Genomic DNA, 24,168 nt, shown 5'->3' on the forward strand with positions numbered 1-24,168 from the left:
GCAGCATTACTCTGTTGCAACGTTACTGCTGCAGCACTGTCAATTTTCGTAATAAAATGATGTGACTGATTTCCATACTAAAAGTAAAAATGTACAACTGTCTATCAAATTGCGTTTTTATGTCGAAAAATTTTCGCGCTCGCTTCGCTCGCGTTTTCAATGACTTTCTAAGATGTGATAAAGGTGACATTTGGGTGGCGACTGCAGCAGCATTAGGTACTCTGTTGCAACGTTACTGCTGCGGCACTGTCAATTGTCGTGATAAAATGATGTGATTAATTTCCATTCTCAGCTGTAATGCGGCAATGAACGTCACTCAATTTACCAAAAAAATTCAATGTAATCTTAATGACCCTAGGGAGAGGGGGCACCATGGTCTAGAAATGCATCAAAATATCTTAATCCGGCACTGGTCGTTTGCGGAGTCTAATGATTTGGGACTCGCATTTTATACGCATTACCATGCATTCCCGAAAACAATCGAATCATTCCTGAAAGTCTCGCAACGCATTGAGGTTACAAGGGGCACGTGTCTTCCTCAGGAGTCTGAAGAAGACCACGGTTAGTGGCGGTCTAGCCACAGGCAGGCCGCTTCGCTTTCGCTCGCGCGCGTATACCTTTTACGGCTTACTGTATCGTCCGATATACACCTACTACCTACTCTGTCGTTTAAATCACGTGTAAAATTTGAATAAGGGCGAAAAAACTATTGACTTTGGAGTGTAGTTTTATTTAGTCGTACCTAATTGTAAAATATTTTATCTGGACTACAGTCCTCTAGCATATCCATCTGTCAACTTTACCTACTTCAAGTTCCGCCTCCAGGCGTGAGGGAGAGAAATTAGGATTAGAAATTAGCCGCTTACTGACACAGACCGAATTCCACGCGGGCGGAGCCGCGGGCACAGCTAGTTGTTAATATGCATGTGGGTAAGAGCGGGAAATATATGATTCAGTCTTGATCCGAGCACGTAGTTTTATTGACGCATCCCTATACATACGTTAACAGGAACCACCTTGATATCTGGGTCATAACATGAGTCAGTTTTAGCGTAAGATTTTCAATACTACTATCGCTGACTATGATGCAAGTGTCATCTGCGTAAGTTACGTATTCAGCATCGGAGCTAGCAGCCGTGATGTCATTAACAAGCAACAGGAATAGGTAATTACCAATCGTGGATCCCTGGGGCACGGCACACTCGCCTGTGGGATCCAGACTGGACTTGCAGTTTAGGACGTGGGTGCGCTGCACTCGGTTTTTTAAAAACGACGCAATTAATTTGTGAAAGTGACCCCCCACCCCATAGCACCACATTTTTTGTAGAAGGAGCTGGTGATCAACCATCTCGAAGGCGCGCGACAAGTCGCAAAAGACGGCTGCGACATGCCGCCCTCCGTCGAGATGGGCGAGCACCCGCGCCTTTAAGTCGCGCGCCGCGCTCACCGTCGACCGTCCCGCTTGGTACGCGTATTGGTGTTTATTAAGGATGTTATTATCTACAAGGTGATTCATAATCCGCTTACTTAGTAATTTCTCAAAGACTTTGGAGATAATCGGTATCAGCGCGACAGGCCTGAAGTTCTTAAGAATATGCATCTCGCCTTTTCCCTTGTAGATAGGTTGAATTTTAATAATTTTGAGAGGATCAGGGTACACCCCTGCGAAGACGCAATCATTAAACAACTTCAGTAATAAAGATACTAAGGCGGGTGGGAGATATCCGAGTATGTTAGTAGTCATATCGTTGCTATCTTTAGATGGTTTACACTTTATTTGCTTTAATGTCTGAATAATTTCGTCGAGGGTAAAAGGTCTAAATTGAAACTCTAAGAGCTCAGCCGGTAAGTATATTTCTAGGTAAGCGAGCGCATCCCTAGGACATGGTTTCAGATTGTTGGCATTTGCAGTAGTGTAATACCGGTTTAGCGCTTGCGCGGCAGCGGTCGCACGCGCCTCAGTGCAGTCGCCTTCCGACCTGCTCACGAGTACGTCTAACGCTCCGCTCCCGCGTTTGTTGTTATTGCACGTCTCGGACGCTATAACACGCCACACACCCCGACACATGTTGTCACATAATGCTATTTGTTTATTTATGTACTTTGTTCGAGTCTGTTTTAGTTCGAGGGAATAACGGGACTCGAGTCCTAACAAGTGCAAATACACATCAACATTACCCATAGATAACTTTTGTTTACAAAGACGAATCTGATTACGTAATTGTCGCAAAGTGTCATTGGCCCACACACTGGAACGATTTTTTACGGGACATTTCTTCACTGGGAAGTGTACATCAAAAGTGTGTTTGATAACATTTAAAACAGACTCACATTGTTTGCTAGGACATAAGTTTTTTGCTAACAAGGCGTCCCATTCATAAAAGATTAAGGTTTGTTTAAAACCATTTATTTTTTCCTTTGTAAAAATACGTTTAGCTATATAGCGTACACTTAAATTATTTCTACACATATTCACTACAATGCTTGTACTCAAGTGGTCAGATAAATTCATTTGATAATAGTCTATACTTTTAATGTCAGTTTTAGGTAGGTTAGTGTATATGTGGTCGATACAGGTTTCTGTTGATATCGTTATTCTAGTTGGTTGGTTAATCTGTTGTTTAAATCCAAATTGTTTTAAGATGTTACATAATGATTTAGTGTTACTATTTTTGGTGAGAAAATCAATATTTAGATCGCCAACTATCACAACTTTATTATTAATTATTACATTTAGATTAAATAGTTGATATAATTTGGAAAATAATAAGTCAATGTCACCGTTTGGAGGTCGATATATACACACCACAATTATGTTCATACCTATACATTCAACTGCACACACCTCAAATTGCTTCTCCACTGAGATCTCGGATACCTCGCGTCGCTCGATAGTCGTGATGCCAGACTCGACGTAGATGCATGCCCCGCCTCCTATGCGCGAAGGTCTGCAGTACTGGGCCCGAAGACTGTAGTTCAGTATGCTCACAGAGGATATTTGAGCTGATGTTAGCCAATGCTCCGTCAAACACAGTATGTCAACACGATCACGGAGTTGTAATTCGCACTCTAGCTTATTAGTTTTGTGTTCAAGTCTATTAATATTTTGATGGAGAATTGTGACCTGCTTCGTGCTTGACTTGTTATGGTTGAGTATCGGCGGCAGCGGCGGCGGCGTTGGCGGCAATTGCCCCATCAGCGACGGCGGAGCGTCGTCGGCGGTTGTGGGACGCGCCGTTCGCGCGCCCGGCGCCGTGCCGAAACCACTCTCGCACCTCTGTTAGCGGTGGCCAATTATCACCTTTCATAAGAAGGTCAAAACTGTCTCCAGGCACCGTTATCACAAAGGATGCGTAGTAATTGTGCTTTAGCTGTAGCTTGTCCACTGTGCAGTCAATGACATCGCACTTTTTTAGGATATAGGACTTAATTGCGTCAGGAGTCGTATTAGATTCAAAAAAGCATGCGTGAATTTTTTTTGCACGTTGAGTAGTTTTTAAGTCACTATCAACCGGTCCGGTTCCGGTGACAGCCTTGCGGCGCGGTTTGTTTTGCATACGGCCCTTGCTGTAGGTCACTTTTCGCCATTGTCCAGTAACTGCGGATTCCGTCATGTCAGAGTTGTAGGTAGCATTGTCAGTTTGTGGTTTAGGCGAGTCCTGTGGACCGGAGATAGAGGTTAAGGTAGAATGACTGTCTCTGTCCTTTGGAGTCTCATGCGTGTTGCGTTTCGACAATTTCGAAGATGAAGCCGAGTCATTAGGGGCTGTTTGTTGACCAACTTTGTTCGCGGTGGGTAATGAGTAGCGCCGTGGTTCGCTAGAAGCGGGTAGTGCTCGAGCAGTAACGGCCGGCGGTTTGAACTTGATCGCGGCTACAGGCAGAGGATTTTTATCTCGCGTCTTCGGCGCGCTCGATCCGTTAGGGTTATTGTTGCGTGCAGCTACATCGCCGCATTTCTGGCATATTCGTTGAACGTTTTCTAACTCATTTATTTTGTCTTCTAGCCTCTTCAGGTCGACAAGTACACATCCAATTTTTTCATTAATTGGTAGTAACAACTTCTTAATCACTTTTTCTAACGATTCTATGGTGGATTTGGACATTTTGCACCAAAAAGGATAGCTCACGGTTACACACAGACGCGCACTCGCTCGCGATCGAATGACAACTCGACACATTTAATCCATATCGTTTCTAGATCTATTCATTGACGTATCTTAAAGTTCAGATCGGGCCGGCACTCATTTAACATTTTATATCCCGCTCTCTCCTGTGTCTTGGTCCATCTATCCCCGTGAGAAGCACGACATTGTTTACGATTGCCCCGAACACTGCACCATTTGGATGCGTCGCGCTTTATTATTAAGTCGTTGTACTGTTTTATTGTTTTATATGTTTTAGAATTTAAATATTATACAGCATGTAACTGAACGAAAAGCAATTACTCAAACCCGTTAATTGACCGAAGCGTAGCGAAGGTCTACGTTTCGACTGGGGCATTTTGCTTTTGTATGTCTGTCCGGATGTTCTCCTCTACAGGTCACAATTCTCAAGCAATTTTTGTGAAATTTTGTGACCAGATTTTATGAGTAATAAAAATTTTTTTGGCGATCCGGTTTTTGGAAATTTTAAAAAATGGAGGAGTCGTGATACCTCGCGCTTAAACAAATAGTCGTATCGATATCATAAGAGTATTTTCTTTTTGAGACATGTTTACATAGTAAATGGCAAAAAATGCAGAAAAATTGTATTGCTGGTTTAGACGGTATTTAGATATTTAATTTTTACTCGAGAATGAGTATCCGAATTTCGTCAGCTCAGCTAAGAACTATCATGGCGCGTTTTGCAAACATTCGCTCATTTTGTTTGCACACAGAAAGTCTCGGTTCGATCCCCAGTAAGAAATAACTTTTTGTATTTTTTTTTCACTTAAACTTCGTTTTATTTATTAAATTAAAAATTTCGTATTGTTGATTGATCAAACCGCTGCGTGGCGCTGTCATCCTGCACGGTCCCAATAAGCTATGCTCGCAAGGTCTACAGCTCACAGAGCCACTAGTGTTTAGGTCATACTGAGCAACTTTTACTATGGGACCAACCCCGAAAACGCGGAAAAAATTGGATGTTTCATACATTTTGCTGGTCTGATGTTGAAATTTCCTATGGGAGAGTCAATTTTTTTTTCACGATTTCGGGGTTGGTCCCATAGTAAAAGTTGCTTAAAATGACTTAAAAATTAACGGGTTTGAGTAATTGCTTTTCATTCAGTTACATACTGTATAATTCCATAAACGACCATGATGTATCAGTGATCTGCAAAAGTGCATAGGTAGGGTAGACTCAGGCGAATAGGATCACAGGGCGAATAGAATCAGGCTAAAAACATTTAAAATACTACATTTTTGATCTACGCTATGACTGACAGTTTGACAGCAGTTTGTTTATTTATCACACCGTGACGTCATCAAAACGTGACAGCTTGGAGCGTTTAAGCGCGAAATTTAAACACTAAACTAATTAAAATCGATTTTTTATTTAAAATTAATTACTTAATAAAAATTTTAAATACACTTTTTTGTGATAAATTGTATTGTCTCTTCTCTGTCTTCTTTGTCTTGTATTGTATTGTAAGTAAAAAATTGTCAACATCCCTATTTTAAACCATTCCAATAAACCAATCAATTTCATAATCGACAAAGTGCAAACGCTGCATTTCCGGCGACCGGAAGTGCTCGCCACTTCCGCATTTGGAAATGGCGGCGTCAGCGCTTCCGGCGCGTTAATGTTGAATTACTTAATGGGCCCGGGATGGTTTAATTATTGAACTCTGATGGAGGGTAGTTTGATAATTGCAACTTTATTGCATAAATGCGCCAGATCGACCTGATTCGAATTTTATACGTCAAAAATTTGATCTCGATACGATATGGTTCGGATCAGTCGGCCTGATTCTAATTTTAATAAACGCCATAAATTAGATCTGGAATCGATACGATATTGATCGGAGTGTTACTCGTAAGGTAGCTTATAAACGCATGTTAAGGATGACTCACGCTAGACCGGGCCGTGCCCGGGCCGAGGCGTCCGACATGTCATTTTCTATGACGGCTGATCGGTGATCACGTGGTGCTTTCCATAGAAAACGAAGCGCCGAAAGCTTCGGCCCGGCCCCGGCCCGGTCTAGCGTGAGTCCTCTACTCTCATTTATGGCCGAAGGCTCGGTTTCGGTCAAAAACTGTGGAACGTTTCCGCCGAGCCAAAACTGTACTTTCGGTATTGTCAGACTGAAATTTTGGTACCAGTTATGGTTTCGGCATAAAGGATGACTCACGTTAGACCAGGCCGTGTCCAGGCCGGAGCTTCCGGCGGATCGTTTTCTATGGAAAGCATCACGTGATCACCTGTCAAATCATAGAAAAGTAAGCGCCGGAAGCTCCGGCCCGGACACGACCCGGTCTAACGTGAGTCATCCTTAAAACCATGTTTCGAGTTTTGGTCGTAATCATTGGGCGTAACAAAAATAAGAGGTCGAGTTCCCATACTAAATTTGTATGGAAGCGCTTATGCTCCATCTAATACTTGAGGTGATCTGTGATAGAAAACAAAAACAGAGATAGAGCAAGTACTAGTATTCTCCATAGGCTATATAGTGCACAAAACCATTTAAGCCCTAAGTCTAGAATATCCCGTGGGATAAGACGGCCATTCACGGCTGCCCGCGGCGATAGCTCTGAGCCGGCACTAAGTCCGCCTCACAGTTTAATTAAATACAGTACATTGAAATACCTACTCGTAGGTACTCGTTCAATGAAGTTATACCTGAGGTAAATGTGACGAAGGCCGTCATATAAAATTTTTGGTTGGGAAGACCATCATAGGACAAGAACTCTCGTATCGGCAAGCTGCCGAATCCGACACAAGACCAAACGATTCAACGGAGCCACGCCGTTTTGTCGCCTAAATAGAGTTAAGTTTATAAAAATGCATATACAGGCTGATTCAGGAGACGGGAGTAGGACGAACACTGCGCATTTCGTAAATTATAAGCAAGCCTTTCCACTGCTTCGTATCAGTATTAGTGAGGTTAACCTTAATTTTGTAGTCGTGTTGAAAAAAAGTTATTTATTTATTTATGACATGCATGGTCACCCTAAAATTAGAATACTAAACTAGGTACCGATATTCTGTGTCAAATTGAATGTCATCACTGTCATCGCGGTCTGGTTACTTTTAAAATCTCGTTTAACACTCAAGTTTGACAGTATAATATTTTCTTCGTAATCAAAATGCTGTCATTATGGTTAAAGAGGTTTTGTGTTTATTATTTGGTATTGTAGGGTGACCATGATTGTAGAGAATTAAATTTGCCCTCACCAAAAAGTAAAAAAATAGGAAATAGTGTGGTTGTTTCACCTGAATACGACGGTGATCGATCAATTATCAGTTACTGAATGCGCAGGATTAGTCCCGCTCACGTCTCATGAATATGTTAGTCTGTAATATGGGCCTTGTTGCCTGATTTAAAATGTTAAAAAAATTGCTTTCTATATAATACACTCCGGTCCTTTCACCAGTGGCCCGCCTGGTAGAGGCTACAATTAGCAAGTCAGTTTTGGTACCTAAAATTTTACTCAACTACATAGCACTAAGTGAGGTTGGTCGCATGGTTTTCTATGGAAAGCATCACGTGATTGCCTGTCATGTCATAGAAAGGTAAGCGCCGGAAGCTCCGGCCCGGACACGGCCCGGTCTAACGTGAGTCATCCTTAACATATATTATCTAGAACAATTACTAGAAACGTAAACCAGTATCAATGGAAAACTAGTATCAGACTGATATTTGATGTATGTCATTTCAGAATGTTTTAAATTGAGAACGTAGGCCGCCATACAGTCAAAGGTTCATGTAACTCTTATAATCGACGCCTGTTAAAATACTGCATACATATACTGTACCGTTCTCGTTAGGGCCACAAAGGCCCAGCCCCTGCCGGTGATAGAAAGTAAACAATATCGATAGATTGCTTCCCACTGAAGATGGTGGAGTTTGTCGATACCCGCACATCACTAATATTATTCATTCGTTTGCATTTATGGAGGCTCGAGGTGAAATTATCGATTTTATACTGCGATCAACAACACTACAATAGGGACCGTGCGCGTTGGAGGGTCTGCCATCTTGCGGTCTGAATCGAAAACATATGTGCACATGTACATTGCCAAAACAAGTGCTACCATCTACCTTTCTCGTCGGTACGTTTCCTTGTGCATCTACTATGCAGTATAAACTCTGATCCATTTCAAACTCGTTATTCAAAATCCTCACTCAATATTAAAAGGGCATTTCTCAGGAGGGCCATTTTTACGTGTCCGGGGCAATAAATTATTGAATTTACTGTTCAATAAATCTGAATTAATTTAGACATGGTCTTCAGCCTATATTCTGTCTGGGACACTATCAAATTATTTATTTATTATTTATATAATACAAGAAAAAAAAATTTAAATGCATACATAAATGATGTTCGGTGGGAGTGTCCCGCACCCAGATTTTATGAAACAAAAAATTATTACTCAAGATGGGGCATTAGATCGGAGTTATTATGGGTATTCACGCATAAGGTATTAGTTAACTTATCATATTCTTTATATCACAATAATGTGTTTGCTCAACTCATTGAAGAAAACCAAATTTACGATGTGTCCCGGGCTAGTGCCTGATTTCGGTGTAATTTGCAAAACATGTCGGTACTCCTTCAAAGTTGTAAGCCAGGAACTCAGTGTCTCAAACATAGTATGCTTTAGTTGTGCCTTAACCGTTGAATAGAGTATAGGTACAGTCACAGTATAATAAAGTGATTTTTTAAAGGTTTCACCGTCCTTCGGTGGGTTTGGTTCTATGTTTTTTTGAGATCGGTGGTGCAATTTACTCCGAAAGTTTTAGTGCATTTATCATTATGCAAGTGATTAAGAAATCCTCAAAAGTACGTAAATCCATCATTATTACATCTCCTCTGTATCACTCATGCTATTTCTGTAATTACTAAAAAGCGATTAATTTTGACATCACTGGTGTTGATTTCCTTGGATTCGGTGGATTTTTTGACCACCGATATCAAAAAGTGATCACTGAATTCAAATCCTGCTTTGTAAAGTAGTTTGTTGTACTAATTTATCACACCTAAAAAGTGCAAGATACGTTGTATAAATGTAAAATTATGTTTGTAAGTAAATTAAGTCATAATAGGTACAAATAATCACTAGTTTACTAAGAGGAGTTTTTTAAACCAGACGTGTGTTGAAACTTGTAGACCCAATGTTTCTTTCTCTGTCTTGATATTCTCTTCAAACCAATGAAGTAAATTATGTTAATTGTCCTCTTTATCACCTGAGACCCTACACCTCGATACCTTTAAACGTGTCAGCCATGTTAAATGAATGCAGTCAATTAGATCCCACTTCTTTTACAATATCTTGTGTATGTAAGTACTATGCAAGGTGCATCCAAGGGACAGGATGTTCAGAACAAGGGATTAAAAATAAAGTGGCTTTCTAGGGTGCGCCAAAGTTCATATAAAATTGCGAATTCGATTATTGAAACTCCGAAAATGTATCTCATACAATTTTACATCCTAATGATCATTATACATTTTCATTTTAAACAATACTCATTGGAACTTCGAATTTATGTATTATATTCATAATGTCATTCTACATAAATATCTCTATTACTAAAATTTATGTATATATTATTACTCGACATATCGATTTCGACATATTTGATTTTATTTATAGCAGCATGCACCTGCAATAATAAATTCTAAATAAGAAAAATAAAGACAAAAATAAACAGAAAAGTAGGTTAAGTCAGGTTAAAATCCTGCCAGAAAGGTGGGTTAGGTTAGATTAGAACTGCGACCCTCACAGAACCGAAATGCTGCCAGAAAGATGGGTTAGGTTAGGTTAGGACTGCGACCCTCACAGAACCGAGATGCCGCCAGAAAAGTGGGTTAGGTTAGGTTAGAACTGCGACCCCCACAGAACCGAAATGCTGCCAGAAAGGTGGGTTAGGTTAGGTTAGAACTGCGACCCTCACAGAACCGAAATGCTGCCAGAAAGGTGGGTTAGGTTAGGTTAGGTTAGAACTGTGACCCTCACAGAACCAAAATGCTGCCTGACAGGTGGGTTAGGTTAGGTAAGAACTGCGACCCTCACAGAACCGAAATGCTGCCAGAATGGTGGGTTAGGTTAGGTCAGAACTGCGACCCTCACAGAACCGAAATGCTGCCAGAAAGGTGGGTTAGGTTAGGTTAGAACTGCGACCCTCACAGAACCGAAATGCTGCCAGAAAGGTGGGTTAGGTTAGGTTAGAACTGCGAACCTCACAGAGCCGAAATCCTGTGACCCTCACAGTGAGCGAGCGCAGCGAGAGCAAATGCTCCCGGCTTAGTCTTCGAGAAATTCTTACAAATAACATTATGGGCACAGATACATTCTCAGTGACAACATTATGAGTAAAAAAAAACGGAATATGTATCGTTATGAATAATGTAGGTAGTAGTACAATAAACTATTAAAAAAATATATGAGAAACAATTTTCGGAGAAATGATGATTATGACTACAAAGCGGTATCATTAGAAATATTCGAATAATAAATTGTATATGAGCCAATATGGACCCGGCTTTCTAATGTCGAGATCGCTTCAAAGGCACTGAGCCTACCTTACTGATCGATATTTCTAAAGGATAGCCATAGACACAAATTGAACATAGTAAATGTTTTAACAATCCTCAATGTCTTATGTCTTTATGTCTAAATATAGGAGTTAAAAATTAGCTCAAGTGTTTGAGGGTCCTGGAGATCTCCAGCACCCTCAAATAATTAACAGGTAATTAGATCTTCAAGCATTAGTCGACCACTTCAAATAGTTTTAAATTGATGGAGTTCACGCTTTAAAACTCTGTTATTCAAAAATACTTGTTTTCCGTATTGCATCACATTGCTTTATATATTTTTGCATGCAATATTGCATTACATTAAATATTTTTTGAGCATTGAAAACCACTCAAAAGTTTCTTGTTTATCGGGTGTAGGTAACATAAGTGTCTTTTTGATGCGTGTGGGGTCGGATTGTGTGAAACAAACATCTTCTCCTTTATGGCACTTATGTGCGAATTTGTGGTCGATATGTCTGAAACTCGTTCCAGGACCATACATCGCCCATCACCCTATTATATGAGGACAGTCGTGGGAGGAGTGAGTGTGGGATATCTTCTAGAGATGTTGTTTTACAAGCCGTAATTAGGTTATTTTAAAATCTTGGGTCTATATCTATTAAATTTATGTAAGCTTTCGAGATCATTAGCCTTGTTACATCGCTTATAATCAAATAAGAATGAAAAATATGATTAAAATGTAATATGATGGAGATATAAAATTGAAATGTGATTTTTGTGTATGCATTATTGAATTCGGTGACGCCAGTTGATTTCAGTGCCTACACATAATTTCGGTGTTTTTTAAATCTCAAATATCTTAAAAACTATAAGGTTCTAATGGAGGCCTCCACTACCAATATTTTTTATATTAAGGCTAGATTTTAGGAAATAAAGTTGCATATCAAATAAGTTAAAAAATAAATTTGGCACCGAAGTCAGGCACCGAAGGTCATCTCTGAGAAACGCCCAAAACGATATGGTTATTGCGTTAGCGAGCTCGAATCGAGTATCTTAGCGCCTATCTACAAAACACATAATTTTTCATCTCTAGATAGTCTAGATTCTACAGAAAGAAAGTTAGAATCTATAGTTTTTAAGAGCGTTTGCACATTGTCCGATCCGATATCGGATGTCGGAAGGAAGTAAAATGTAAGAAATATGTGTTTTCTCTTAATAAATCATTATTACTAAAAAACGATCTTCTTCTTCGTCGTTATCCTCACAGCTGAGGGTCGTGACCACCATAAGTAGCTCTATCTATAAGAAGTCTCCAGGCTGCTCTGTTCTGAGCCTGATGAAGTGCGGACTGTGTGCCACTATTAATTGCCTCCAGGAGAGGATCCGTCCAGCGAGTTGGAGCTCTGCCTCTACTTCTTGTTCCCTCGACACGGCCAATCATTATGATTTTCTCGAGGTTGTGTGATTCTCGTCTCGCCACGTGTCCAAAGAAAGAAAGAGCTCTCCGCAAGCAGACTACAGAGAGAGGAGAGAGGAGTGAGGACTTTTAGTTGGCTTCGGATTGAAGCATTGGTGCGGCGCTCAGTCCACGACACTCCCAGCATTTTACGCCAGCACCACATCTCGAATGCGTCAATCCTATCCCTTAGCCTAGCTTTCAGCGTTCATGTTTCGGAGGCGTATAGGAAGATAGAGAATATGAGTGTACGTATTAGTTTAACTTTTGTACTGCGGTAGATGTTGCGATTCCTCCATATCTTCTCTAGGCGCGTTACTGCCGCCTTTGCAATCTGAGCTCGACGTACCACTTCTCTCTCGCAGTCTCCATCATTACGAATCAAAGATCCCAAGTAAACAGACTGTTCTACAGACTCTAGTTCGCGCAACTCGAACGTTCTCTGGGATTTTCCCGCTCGGTCGACAAACATCAGTTTGGTTTTGTTCCGGTTTATCCTTAATCCGTACTCCACACTAACGGACTCCAACTTTTCCAGCAGTTCCGCTATCTCACTTTCGTTTGCGCCAATGATAGTGGTGTCATCAGCAAACCGCAAGTTGTTGATAAGGTGACCACCGACTCGGATACCACCCTTCCAACCTTCCAACACTCTTCGCATTATGTGCTCGCCGATGAGGTTGAATAACTGCGGGGAGAGGATGCAAAAAAACGATAGACAACACAAAAAAGGCAAACTTAATTCCAATGGCACTCTCCTGCAGCTGGCATAGGCGTCTTCCGACATCCGATATCGGAAAGGCGCTTCCTATAAATTCTGCCATGTCGGAGCGCCCCCAGCTTAATATTTGTTTGTGTGCGTATGTGGAGGCATAATGTTTATTGTAGTGTGGGCACAGAATAAATAATAGTACTAGGTACAGAAGACTCACTCTCTAACAAAACGCGTCTGTTACGATCGGCACATATATGGCCGCTAGGTGGCGACAGCGCCACGCGCGGCTTATGGCTTTCCCCAAAATTGGTGTGGAACGGATGTACTTTTAGCTACCTGTAGCAAAGCGACGAAATCGCGGAGTGAACCACGCCTGGTGTGGGTGACCTTTAAAGACGGCACCCGGGCGCGCCCCCGCGGCCTGACTACGGGGATGTTAATCCAGTAACTTTGTCGAATTTTGTAACCTGGCTCTTTTGCGTCAAATCCGGTAGTTCTGATTTTTTGCAGACTTGTTTATGATGTTGGCGCAATGAATAATCAAAGTTTGTGACTTCGAGCGCCGAACGCAACTTTGTCAACCCTGTTTTGGGGGGGGGGGGGGGTCCGGTACGATCTTGTGGCTACCAGGCCAAATCAGCTTTGATTGACCTTAGAAACAATTGTGCCAACCGGCATCGCCTGAGACAAAAGTGTATACTCACTGCACTTACTTAGCCTACGAATACAAGTTGGAAAAAAATATACATTTTGAAAGGCTTTATCTCGGAAAATATTAGATGTACAGAGACAATTCTAGTGTCTTATTATAGCAAATTTAGTCTACTTTAAAAACGCCCTAGGAAGTTACTATCAAAAACTAGTACTTTAGGGTTATAATCGCCCAAATCTAAAAAAAGTTGCGGTTTATTCGATTATTGACAAAGTTGCATTCGGCGCTCGAGGTCACAAACTTGGATTATTCATTGGGCCAACATCATAAACAAGTCTGCAAAAAATCAGAACTACCGGATTTGACGCAAACGCAAAATGTATAATTTTACTGTATTAATGTAGGAACCTAGCGAAAACGCTCTAAGTGTCGTGCCGATAGTGTGGGATACGCAGTGAACGTGTTAAATTAGAGTTATATGTATACTGGTTCATTAGAACCGACACGCTCCGTACGACGTAGAATAACCGTCAAGTGTTCTCCAGATCACAATAGCTTTAGAAATCTCCGTGGAACGGAACGCAACACGATGTTACGGCAGTCTTTGGTGGTTGTAACGTTTCGGAGCTGTCGGCGCGTCGTGTTTCAGAAAAGGCTTTGTCTTTTGACATAAATAGGCGTTTTAAAAATGATTGGAGCGAACAGTTTACATGGAATTATCGAGTTTTTTATACTGATGGGAATATCGCCATTCATATCTAAAATGGCTTCGCAGATTTGATTATAGTTTTCGGTATAGAGCGTACACAGGGTGGCTAAAAATAACTGCATTCCCGTTGCCAGGGAGGTCTTGGGATTATACTGAGCAACTTTTACTATGGGACCAACCCCGAAATCGCAAAAGAAAATTTGGCTGTTTCATACATTTTGGCTGGGGGAGGGTAAATTTTTTTTCGCTATTTCGGGGTTGGTCCCATAGTACTTTTTGCTCAGTATAATATCAAAACCTCCCTGGCCGCGGGAATGCATATATTTTTAGTCACTGTGTATACACTATACACACACAGGCCCGCAATCTTTTCAATGACGATCGAAATCATTCTGCCATTTTGTAACAAAATTGAGTATTGAAATTTTCTTTTTATGTTATTTTCAACGTTAATAAAATGGAATTTGTTAAATTCGCAGTACCACGTGCGAATTATGAGCATGTAAAAAAAGATATTTAGGAGCTGTGTTTCAATCAGGGACCGTATAACCGGTTTTATTAAATACCTGTATAAAAACTGTCAAACGAATACCGGTTAAAATGTTATACCTATATTCGCATTAGAGGTATTGCTGTCATTCCGTTTTTGTCTTTATCGCTATTTGTACACTAATTGACATAATGAAATACCGGTATTCATTAATACCTCAATAATAACAGGTATTCAGTATACCGGTAATGGTTTTCGTATTTAATACCGGTATTCATTGCACTTGATCAAAGAGTAACCAAAAACTTTGCGACAAGAGGTTAAAGTTGTTGTTAAGTCCTCATGCCAAAGACATATGTAACTTACTATCTATTCTTTTTGCTCATGCTTATATTGATCGCTGTACAAGCGAAAGATTTCATGATTTAACCACGAGCGTAGCAAGTGGTTCGAAATCTGTAAAATTGAGCGTTGCGACCGTTTCAAGGCACGAGGTTAATGAATGAATTAATGAAAATAATTAATCCCAGAAAACATTTCCATATGAAATATGAGCGCCGCGCCGCCAAAATTTTCGCGCCGCCGCCGCCGCCAAAATTCTGCGCTATCGGTGTGGCATCGGCGTGACCTTGTTAGATACTAGAGTCTGTCTAAGCAAACTTTGCACCGATTTGAACAGAACAAAGTGAGGGAGTGTTATTATAATATAAACGTCATATTTTCATAGAACTTTGACATTAACGATGATATTTACACACGTTGTCGTTGCAAATGCTATGCAGATTAGTTTGATCGGGAATTTATTGCTTTTATATAACGTGCTAACAAATTAGGTACCGATATTTTAAGAGATGGTACTTTATATAAAAACAATTAACTTTAAATAGAAATCAAGAAAACTTTTCATATCATATTTTTGTTTTATTTACCGAACAAAAATATAAATTAAAATTATATCTAAAAATAATCATTACGTGCATTTAACCACATAAAGAAAAAAATACATAGAGTGCTCACTCAGAAAAGTCTAATGCTCAACAACTTTCAGCGAATATTAAACAAGGATTAACTGGAACTTTATTTTCAACTCCTTCTGCTTTAATATATTAGTAGTAGTAGTAAAACACTTTATTGTACAAAAATCAAAACAAAACAGGAAAAATAACATTCGTCATTAGTACAAAGGCGAACTTATGCCTTTAAGGGATCTCTTCCAGTTAACCTTTGAGCAATATTAGTTGTAAATAGTTGTTCAATACAATTTTTGAGACATTTTTGTAATTAATATTCTTTTTAGGGTTCCGTATTTCGTACCAATATCAAGTTGATATCAACTGCAAAAAAGTTTCTTGAAGGGGTTTTTATAGGCTTTTAATATCGTACATTTAAGTCACATTCACTCATTGATTCATTCATACTATTTTTGCGATTAGTAGGTGGTCTGTGCGAGCAGTGTGTGTAATCATTCACCTCTCCTGGCGATACGTACATATAATAACTACAGTGGAACCTGGATAATTGCAATCTCAAGGGACCGGCCATTTTTTGTCAATTAACCAGGTTTTTCATTTAAGCAGGTCGTGTCAATTAACGAGGTTCAAGAAATCGTTGTGTCAATTATAGAGGTTTTCATTAATAGAGGTTGCGTTCTGACAAATTTATTTTATGGAGGTGCAAATAACCATTGAAAGTAGATTTACACGCTTAAATTCTGGGTTTCTGTTCTATATATTGCTTCTGTCTATACTTGTACTTTTGCACTACATTAATTACTACTTTATTATCTTATTAATCATTTGGGTTTAAAAATTCCCTTGAATTGTAGAAGAAAGTCTTATTAGAATGTAAAAAGCATACTTTGTTTTTGATTAAATCAAAACTGTTTCACCTACTACAGGCTGTGATAGATACCCAATAAATAAATTGAATTCTGGATGAAGATATAAATAAAATGATCATTGCTATTAAAATATTGTTTCTGCTGTCTACAACTACATTATTTCAATTACAGAGGTAATAAGTAAGACTCGTTTCAATAATAGAGGTAAAAAGAAAAGCAAAAATAACGGATGTTTTTAGCACAGTGTCAATTATAGAGGTCTTAGTTGCGATGTGGTCAATTACAGAGGCAAAATTACGAAAAGCACTAAAATCTAAATTGCAATTATAGAGGTTCCAAACTTTCAATTATAGAGGCCTTTTGGTCTCAAGGGACCGGGACCGGACTTTTGGTTGCAATTATTGAGGTTTTCCATTTATCCAGGTGCCAATTAACCAGGTTTCACTGTATTATATTTGACTATAGCTACCCGCACTGACTTCGCACGGATTACACAAAACCTTAACAAATTGTACACCTAAACTAAAGCTTCCTCAAAAATCTTTCTATTGATAGCTGAAATCCGCATGAAAATCAGTTGAGTAGGTTTTGATTTGAGTTCATCGTGAACATACATTCATATAGTTACAGACAGACGCGGCGGGGGACTTTGTTTTATAAAGTGTAGTGAATTAGTGATAGATTCAATTAACAGTAACCTCACAATATAAAGAGATGTTCATTATGCTGCTTATCTACAGTTAATGCCATGAATAACTTTTTTCCTACCATAATTAAATAAATTAAATGAAATGAAATTAAATGAATTAAGGTTTGAATTCTCTTCGCATAAACCAAGTTTTCAAGGCTACGCCGCCGATTCGCCGCCACCGCCAACCAATTTTGACCGGCGAACCGCCGCCGGCTAAATGCCTATTGGGCGGCGCTAGACGTGCGCGCCGGTCGAAAAAAATTGGGTGGCGGCGCGCCAGAAAAAAATCCACGGCGGCGGCGTGGAATTTTTCAACTTTTCAATATTAAGACGTATAATGAAAAGCCATGCTTAACCCTTAAATCGACAAGGGAAAAAAATCTCAAAAAACTGTGTTAGTATCATTTTTTTGGTGTTATTATCTTATTATGTGGTTGTTTATTGTAAAAAAATCATGAAAAAAATCTATTTGTAATAGTTTCGAAAAAAACATAGGTATGTCAAATATGTTGGATGTTGCCAGTCGGTGTAAATAAAAAGATACGCCGCATAATGAAAAGACGTCTAGTATTTTGGACGTTGCCTAGTTAGTATACAGTACTTTATATGCATAAGGTTTTTTTTGTCAAATTCATGTTTTTTTTTTAATAAATATAGAATAATTGCATTTTTAATTACAAATACACTTACTGATAATGTCAACTTATGTTATGAACTAAAGTAAAACCTATTATTTTTATATTTTTCCAACAGCTTTATAGCTCGTAGGTGGTAAAATTTTACCAGTCATTGGCGTCATTTTATTAACATTAAATCAAACTTAGCGGGGTATCGTAGGATGCAGCAACGTCTGAGCAATGGTATACAACAATGCATGCAATTTTTTCAATATTTTCGTAAGAAATTTCTCAAATGAAATCGGATCTGTCTCTTGATGTCTTGATGAACGCACAGGAAAAAAAACCGTAATAATATTTTTTTATCTATTTGGTTCATTACGTTGCAATACGACAAGTAATGACTTTTTAAAAGGTTTTGAAACACCTAAAATCCCTCTGTTTAATTCATATTCATATTCATAAAAACTACCAGAAAACGTGATAATTTTACTCTTCGCATACTTGACACTAGTGCCCTGTAATCGACAACGGTTAAAACACTGGACATTATACTTTGTAAATGTGTTTTACCCATAGGTACATACAACACATTTTTATGTAAATCGTACTGCCACATAATAAATAGTTAGTATGGTGTTGGTGCGACATAAAATAGTAGAAATTAAATTATATGACCAAAAAATTTCCGTAAGTAGGTACGTAATTATTGCCATGTTTAAGTAAGTATTTTACGTCAAAAATGTGAGAGTTACGTAGGAAGTGGCGCCTATTTCAACTATTTCTTATCGGACTATAACCTATTACATATTTTAACGCTGCATAATACTGTCTTATAAAAAATATTCGGCGCGCATTTTAATCTACCGGCGGCGGCGGCGGCGCGCGGACTCCTTATGGCGGCGGCGCGCACGTCTAATCGGCGCTCATATATTTGAGATTATAAACTACATACGTAATAAAATACAATTAAATCAACAAAAAAAAAACAATTAAATGAATCAAATGAACGCTATTAAATATTTATCATTGAAAATCATCACCTAACAGCTAATTTTACCAGCCAACATGAAAACGGGCATTCTAAGATCCGGATCTTAAGTATTTACAACTTTACAAGCGGGCCGGACAACGTCCTTGACGAGTAGCGAAGGAACGAATCGTGGTACTACTACAACCGGTATTGGCACTTACTTATTCCCGGTAATAGCTTTAGGAGTAAACTATCAAATAGTGGTATTTGTTGTCAATTGGCTAAACCGATAACACTATTGAATACCGGTATTCGAATACCTCTATTCGGAGCTTAAGTGATATAAATACCCAAATTCAAATTACACCGGTTATACCTCAATAATAACCTGTAGTCAGAATACCGGTAACGGTCCCTGGTTTCAATTTGATTAATAGCTTGAACCAGTAGGGTTGCCAGACATCAGGACTTTTTATGATAATTGCCACTAAATCAATTGATGTTGCATCAAAAATGACTGCATTTGAAAGAAATTGTCTATGATATAATTATTAGATATTACCAATCGCTTTTCTGTGAAGGAAACATCGTGCAATAAGGCAACATCGTCAGATGAAAATGGATATCATAAAAACTAGCGCCTAACGGCGCGATTCGGGAAATTAATTAGAGATTCACTAGATATATGAAATAGATTTCCTCAAAGAGATTCACTATATGAAATAGTAAAGATATGTGACGTTCCACGGCAAAAGGTACTATTGCCCCAGCTGAATATTGGAGCGGCGTTAATAATAGCGTAAGCGCCAGCCGCAATAAGGTACCTTTTGCCGTGGAACGTCACATATTTTTACTATTTCATATCTAGTGAACCTCTAAATCATTTCCCGAATCGCACCGTAAGCAAATTCTTCCTCAACTGTGCGTTTCTCCATAAACTTCCTGCCTTGCTAGACCGATACGACCTTCAAACCAAAAAACCAAACCAAAAAAAGAGAGTACGGCAACGCACTTGCAACCACTCTGGTCTTACAAGTGACCATGGGCGAAGGCAATTGCTTACCACCAGGCGATTCATCTGCTGGTTTACGTCCTGGGTTATTAATGAATAGAATCAGGCGTTACTTTGCGGAAATCAATATTAATTAAAACAAAAACATTAACTTTGCTAATCCCTGAAAAGACAACGTGCTAGTCAATCAGTGCTAACCCGTTATACTTACTTGCTTACTATTTTTTTTCATGCAATTAATGTTAAAAAAAAAACGCAAATTAATATAACAAACCACCACCAAAAGTACAATACTAGACACGTGTTTCGCCTCTCTACGAGGCATCTTTAGGAGATGCCTGGATTATAAAAAATATTGATAACCCTACAGCAACCTCTTTGTGCCATGTAAAATATTTGCGTTATTCGCATGTAAATTTAGATACGTCCGTTTTGTCATATTTGGATTCGTAATTGTTTTATTTTAAATTCTGTATGCTAGTGCTTGCGGGTAAAAAATAAATTGATATCGAGCTCGGTTTTAGCGAAATGGGGATGTAAAATAAACATTTTGCAAACTTTATGATGAATGAATTGAAATAAAAGTGTACACAGTTAAGGCTTTTTGCGTTCTAATTTGCACGTAATGTAATAGATTTTATTGTATTACGATAATAATACGTTTAACCTTTTTGACGCCGTGTCAAACACAAAAGCTGTCACTCGGACGCCACGTCACCGAGGTGTCAAAACTCAAACTGAACTTTATGCATAGGTATGCACGTAGGTCTATGTTGCTCTGTGGTCTGTGACCGATTAATCCGTCTTTGGCGTTGGACCTGCGGTGCTGATGTATCGGTCATTGGCGTAAAAGGTTAAAGATGTGGCATGTATGTTTGGTTTGTTGTCTAGCAGGCACTTGACATTACTAGGTACAACCTGCGCAAATTCCAAGTACGAGAGTAAAAATCTCAAGAATACTTGGTAGAAGAAAGAGAGGGGGGAGGAGAAAATGAGTGTTTTATTTAGGTCTTTTAGTTTTATTCCAGCTGGTTAAAGAGTAGATTTGAACCTGAACCCTGATGAGAACAGAAATACTTATCTCTTGCTAATGCAATGTACTCGTACCTAACTTGTGTCATCACTTCCTCGCGTTATCCCGGCTTTTTGCCACGGCTCATGGGAGCCTGGGTTCCGCCTGCCAACTAATCCCAAGAATTGGCCTAACAGTGTCATATTGTTTAAATTTTATGGCGTTACATAAACGTCTGTCAAATCTAACAAACCGTTGATACCTAATAGTTTTGACTTTCTGTTTGTTAGAAAGAGACAAAATTGAACAGATGTTTGTAAGATGTATATAGCTAAGGTTATGAAAAAGGGTTTATCTCCTGTCATTGGCCTTATTAGGTCTTAGAGCATTTAGTAACTGGAGACGTCATGGCTGTCATTTTCTGTACGAAACAGTCTGCCGATTTTTGCGGGGGAGGGGACGTCAAATGTATTGCTATTTCTACATGATTTGTACGTACAAATAGCCATGTCAGTTCATACAAAAGTTTGCACAATTGTGCAAGTTTTTCGGCAGAGGGGTAAGCTCTTAAAAGCGACTCCAGTTATTAAATGCTCTAAGTATTAGGTATGTCTAAAATGAAACAACCAGTTGTATAAAAATTGCTTATATTTTATTTTTATAGCACAATCAACATATTTTGTAAAAACTTTTACCTAGCACACTTTCAATACTATGTTTTTAAGAATAGTTAAGTGAGATCCACAGCAAAAAGGACCTTTGGCGCTTACACCGTTTTTCAACATAACACCTAAATGTCCTACATTATAGCACAGATAGTACTAGAAGAAAAAGATAGAAGAGAAAGAAGAAGATAGTAATAGAAATAGTACTAGCTATAGAAGGTTCACTCTAACAAAACGCGTTTATTACGACAGATATGACCGCCAGGTGGCGCAAGCGCGAGCAGGCGTCCGTTCCGTAGCGGTCGCGGCGACTACTACTGCTAGACACCAAAATTGGTGTGGGCCGCATGTACCGAAATCGCGGAGTGAGCCACGCCTGATTACTCGCTGGTGGGAAATTGGTACAAATGATACTAGGAAAGGGGGGAATGTAATTAGGTGGGGGTTATAAGCCCTTATAGTAAAAAAACGTCACTAGATTTAAGAATTTATTACGGTTTTGTGTTTTGATACGACGTTGTCTTTCATCTCATCATGATTGGTGCATGCGGAATGAAGTAAAAGTCATGCGTGAGATGCGCAATGATAACCAAGATGTTCGTCAAGGTCTTATCAAAACCAGTTCAAAACGATAACAAATTGTTAAATTGGAATCAACCCCCTGGTTTTGCTGACATTAAAATATTGATTTAAAAAAAATGTTAATATAAGGCAGAAATTGCTAATTCAATATATTATTTTTAATTTAAGACTGTAATTTACTTACGTTTAGTTTATAAGTTTTGATACAATATTTACATTTATTCGTTCATGTCTCAGTTTAATAAAAACTTAAAAATGTAATAGTTTGGAGAGAAAAAATATCAATTTAATAATGTAAGCGCCAAAGTCCATTTTGTATCATCTCAAATTATAAAACTAAATAGTAGAAAGTTGAAAATTGACCATTAGGTTTAAGGTTAAAGGAATGATAAGGGGTCATCCATTAATTGTCAAGAAAATGTGACATGTTGTGACAAGGGGGAGGGGGGAGTCATAAACTTTGTGACGTCACTTTAACTTCATCAGTAACCGAAAATGTATTTAAATTATTTTATACGCTAATTATCATTTAAATAACAAGGTTTTTAAACGATAATCGTTTTTATTCGTTTAATTTTATTTCTTAATCAGTTTTGGATTATAAAATTACTAATATTTCTTTTGTCAAAAATATTTTGATAAAATATTAAATAAATATTTGCCGATTTCGTTGAAGAATTGTGACGTCACACCAGGGGGGGAGGGGTTTGCCAAATGTGACCAAGTGTGACAAGGAGGGGGGGAGGGGTAAAAAAACCTAGAAATTCGTGTGACGTAATTAATGGATGACCCCTACTCAAGAAATACAGTGAATTTTTTTTTAATTTTTAAAGTAAACGTTGATCGATCGATTTTTGTTTTGTTGTCGATTTTATTTCTCATTCTATTTGGATAAAGTTTGTCTAGTTTGGAAAGTTCTTCCTTCTGGGCGGAATAAAAACGAAATCACAACTGGATGCTGATACGCAATAATGTGTCAACCCACATCCATTTTGCAATAGGATGTCAACTCAAAAAAATTACGCTTAAAGTTGATATTTTATTGAAAAAATAATGTGGGTTAACACATTTTTGCTAAACAGCATCCCTTGTCCCGAAAAAAAATAGATGAAATATTCCGTTACGAAAACGCCATGCGTGTTAGTAAATCAGAGGAAGATTTTTTTAGGACATACAGTGAAATTGCGCACATATTGTATAGATTCGATTTATCCGCCAAATTTTATCGAAATTTGAGGACAAAAATATACGACCTTAATATAGGAATCAGTCCTCATTGTTTTAGTGTACAGTCGACGTCAAAAATATGTTTACGCTTTTGCACGTTACGCCTTTGTAATAAAACTAATAAAGCGAACAATGCAAAACATATATTTTACGTCAACTGTAGGTACATGGAAAGAACTGCCTTTCGATGTCATTTACGCTATTTATTATCCAATATTATTGATCAATATAATTCCATAAAATCACATGCGGGCGGAAATTACTGTTTATTTAGTTATGAATAAAAATAGTAGCATTAATCATTTTAGAGTTATAGATATATTTTACAATAAATTCAGTCTCAATGAGAAATTAGAGTAAGAGGAGATTACAGCATTTATGACACAATTCCTGGTCTATAATACCTACAAAATAATATTTACTGCTTTTGTAGCAAACATTATTAATTTTACATAGTGTAGTATTTATTGGTTTGACATCACTTGAAAAAAATGTTGTGTATTGTGTAACTAAAATATATCCAAATTTTTATTTATTCATTTATTTTAACTGACTGACTTAAAAACTGAAGGAAAATCAATATTTTTTAATAAGCTTCAATGTGTATTACATATTTTAATTACTTTTTGGTTTTAAACCTAAATAGAGGGACACTCTAAATTTTCTTTTATAAATTTTTGAAATTCATTGTATGTGATTTCGACTCAATCACGAACTTTTTCCAAAGCAAAAAAAAGGAAAATTTTAAAAGTCTAAAGTAAAAGTAAGGGGGTAGGAAAAAATCCACAAGTATTTTTTCTCAATCTTGTGCCCTTTTCCGCAATATTTAGTACCTTGAAAAAGTT

At 38.3% G+C, this 24,168-nt stretch overlaps 1 long non-coding RNA gene across 1 annotated transcript in view; it reads left to right on the forward strand.

The window, feature by feature from the left end:
- LOC134801925 (uncharacterized) overlaps positions 1 to 24,168 on the forward strand; it is a 41,690-nt gene that overhangs the window by 9,406 nt on the left and 8,116 nt on the right. The window lies entirely within an intron of this gene.

Source organism: Cydia splendana, chromosome 23 (assembly GCF_910591565.1).
Source record: "Cydia splendana chromosome 23, ilCydSple1.2, whole genome shotgun sequence".
NCBI lineage: Eukaryota > Metazoa > Arthropoda > Insecta > Lepidoptera > Tortricidae > Cydia > Cydia splendana.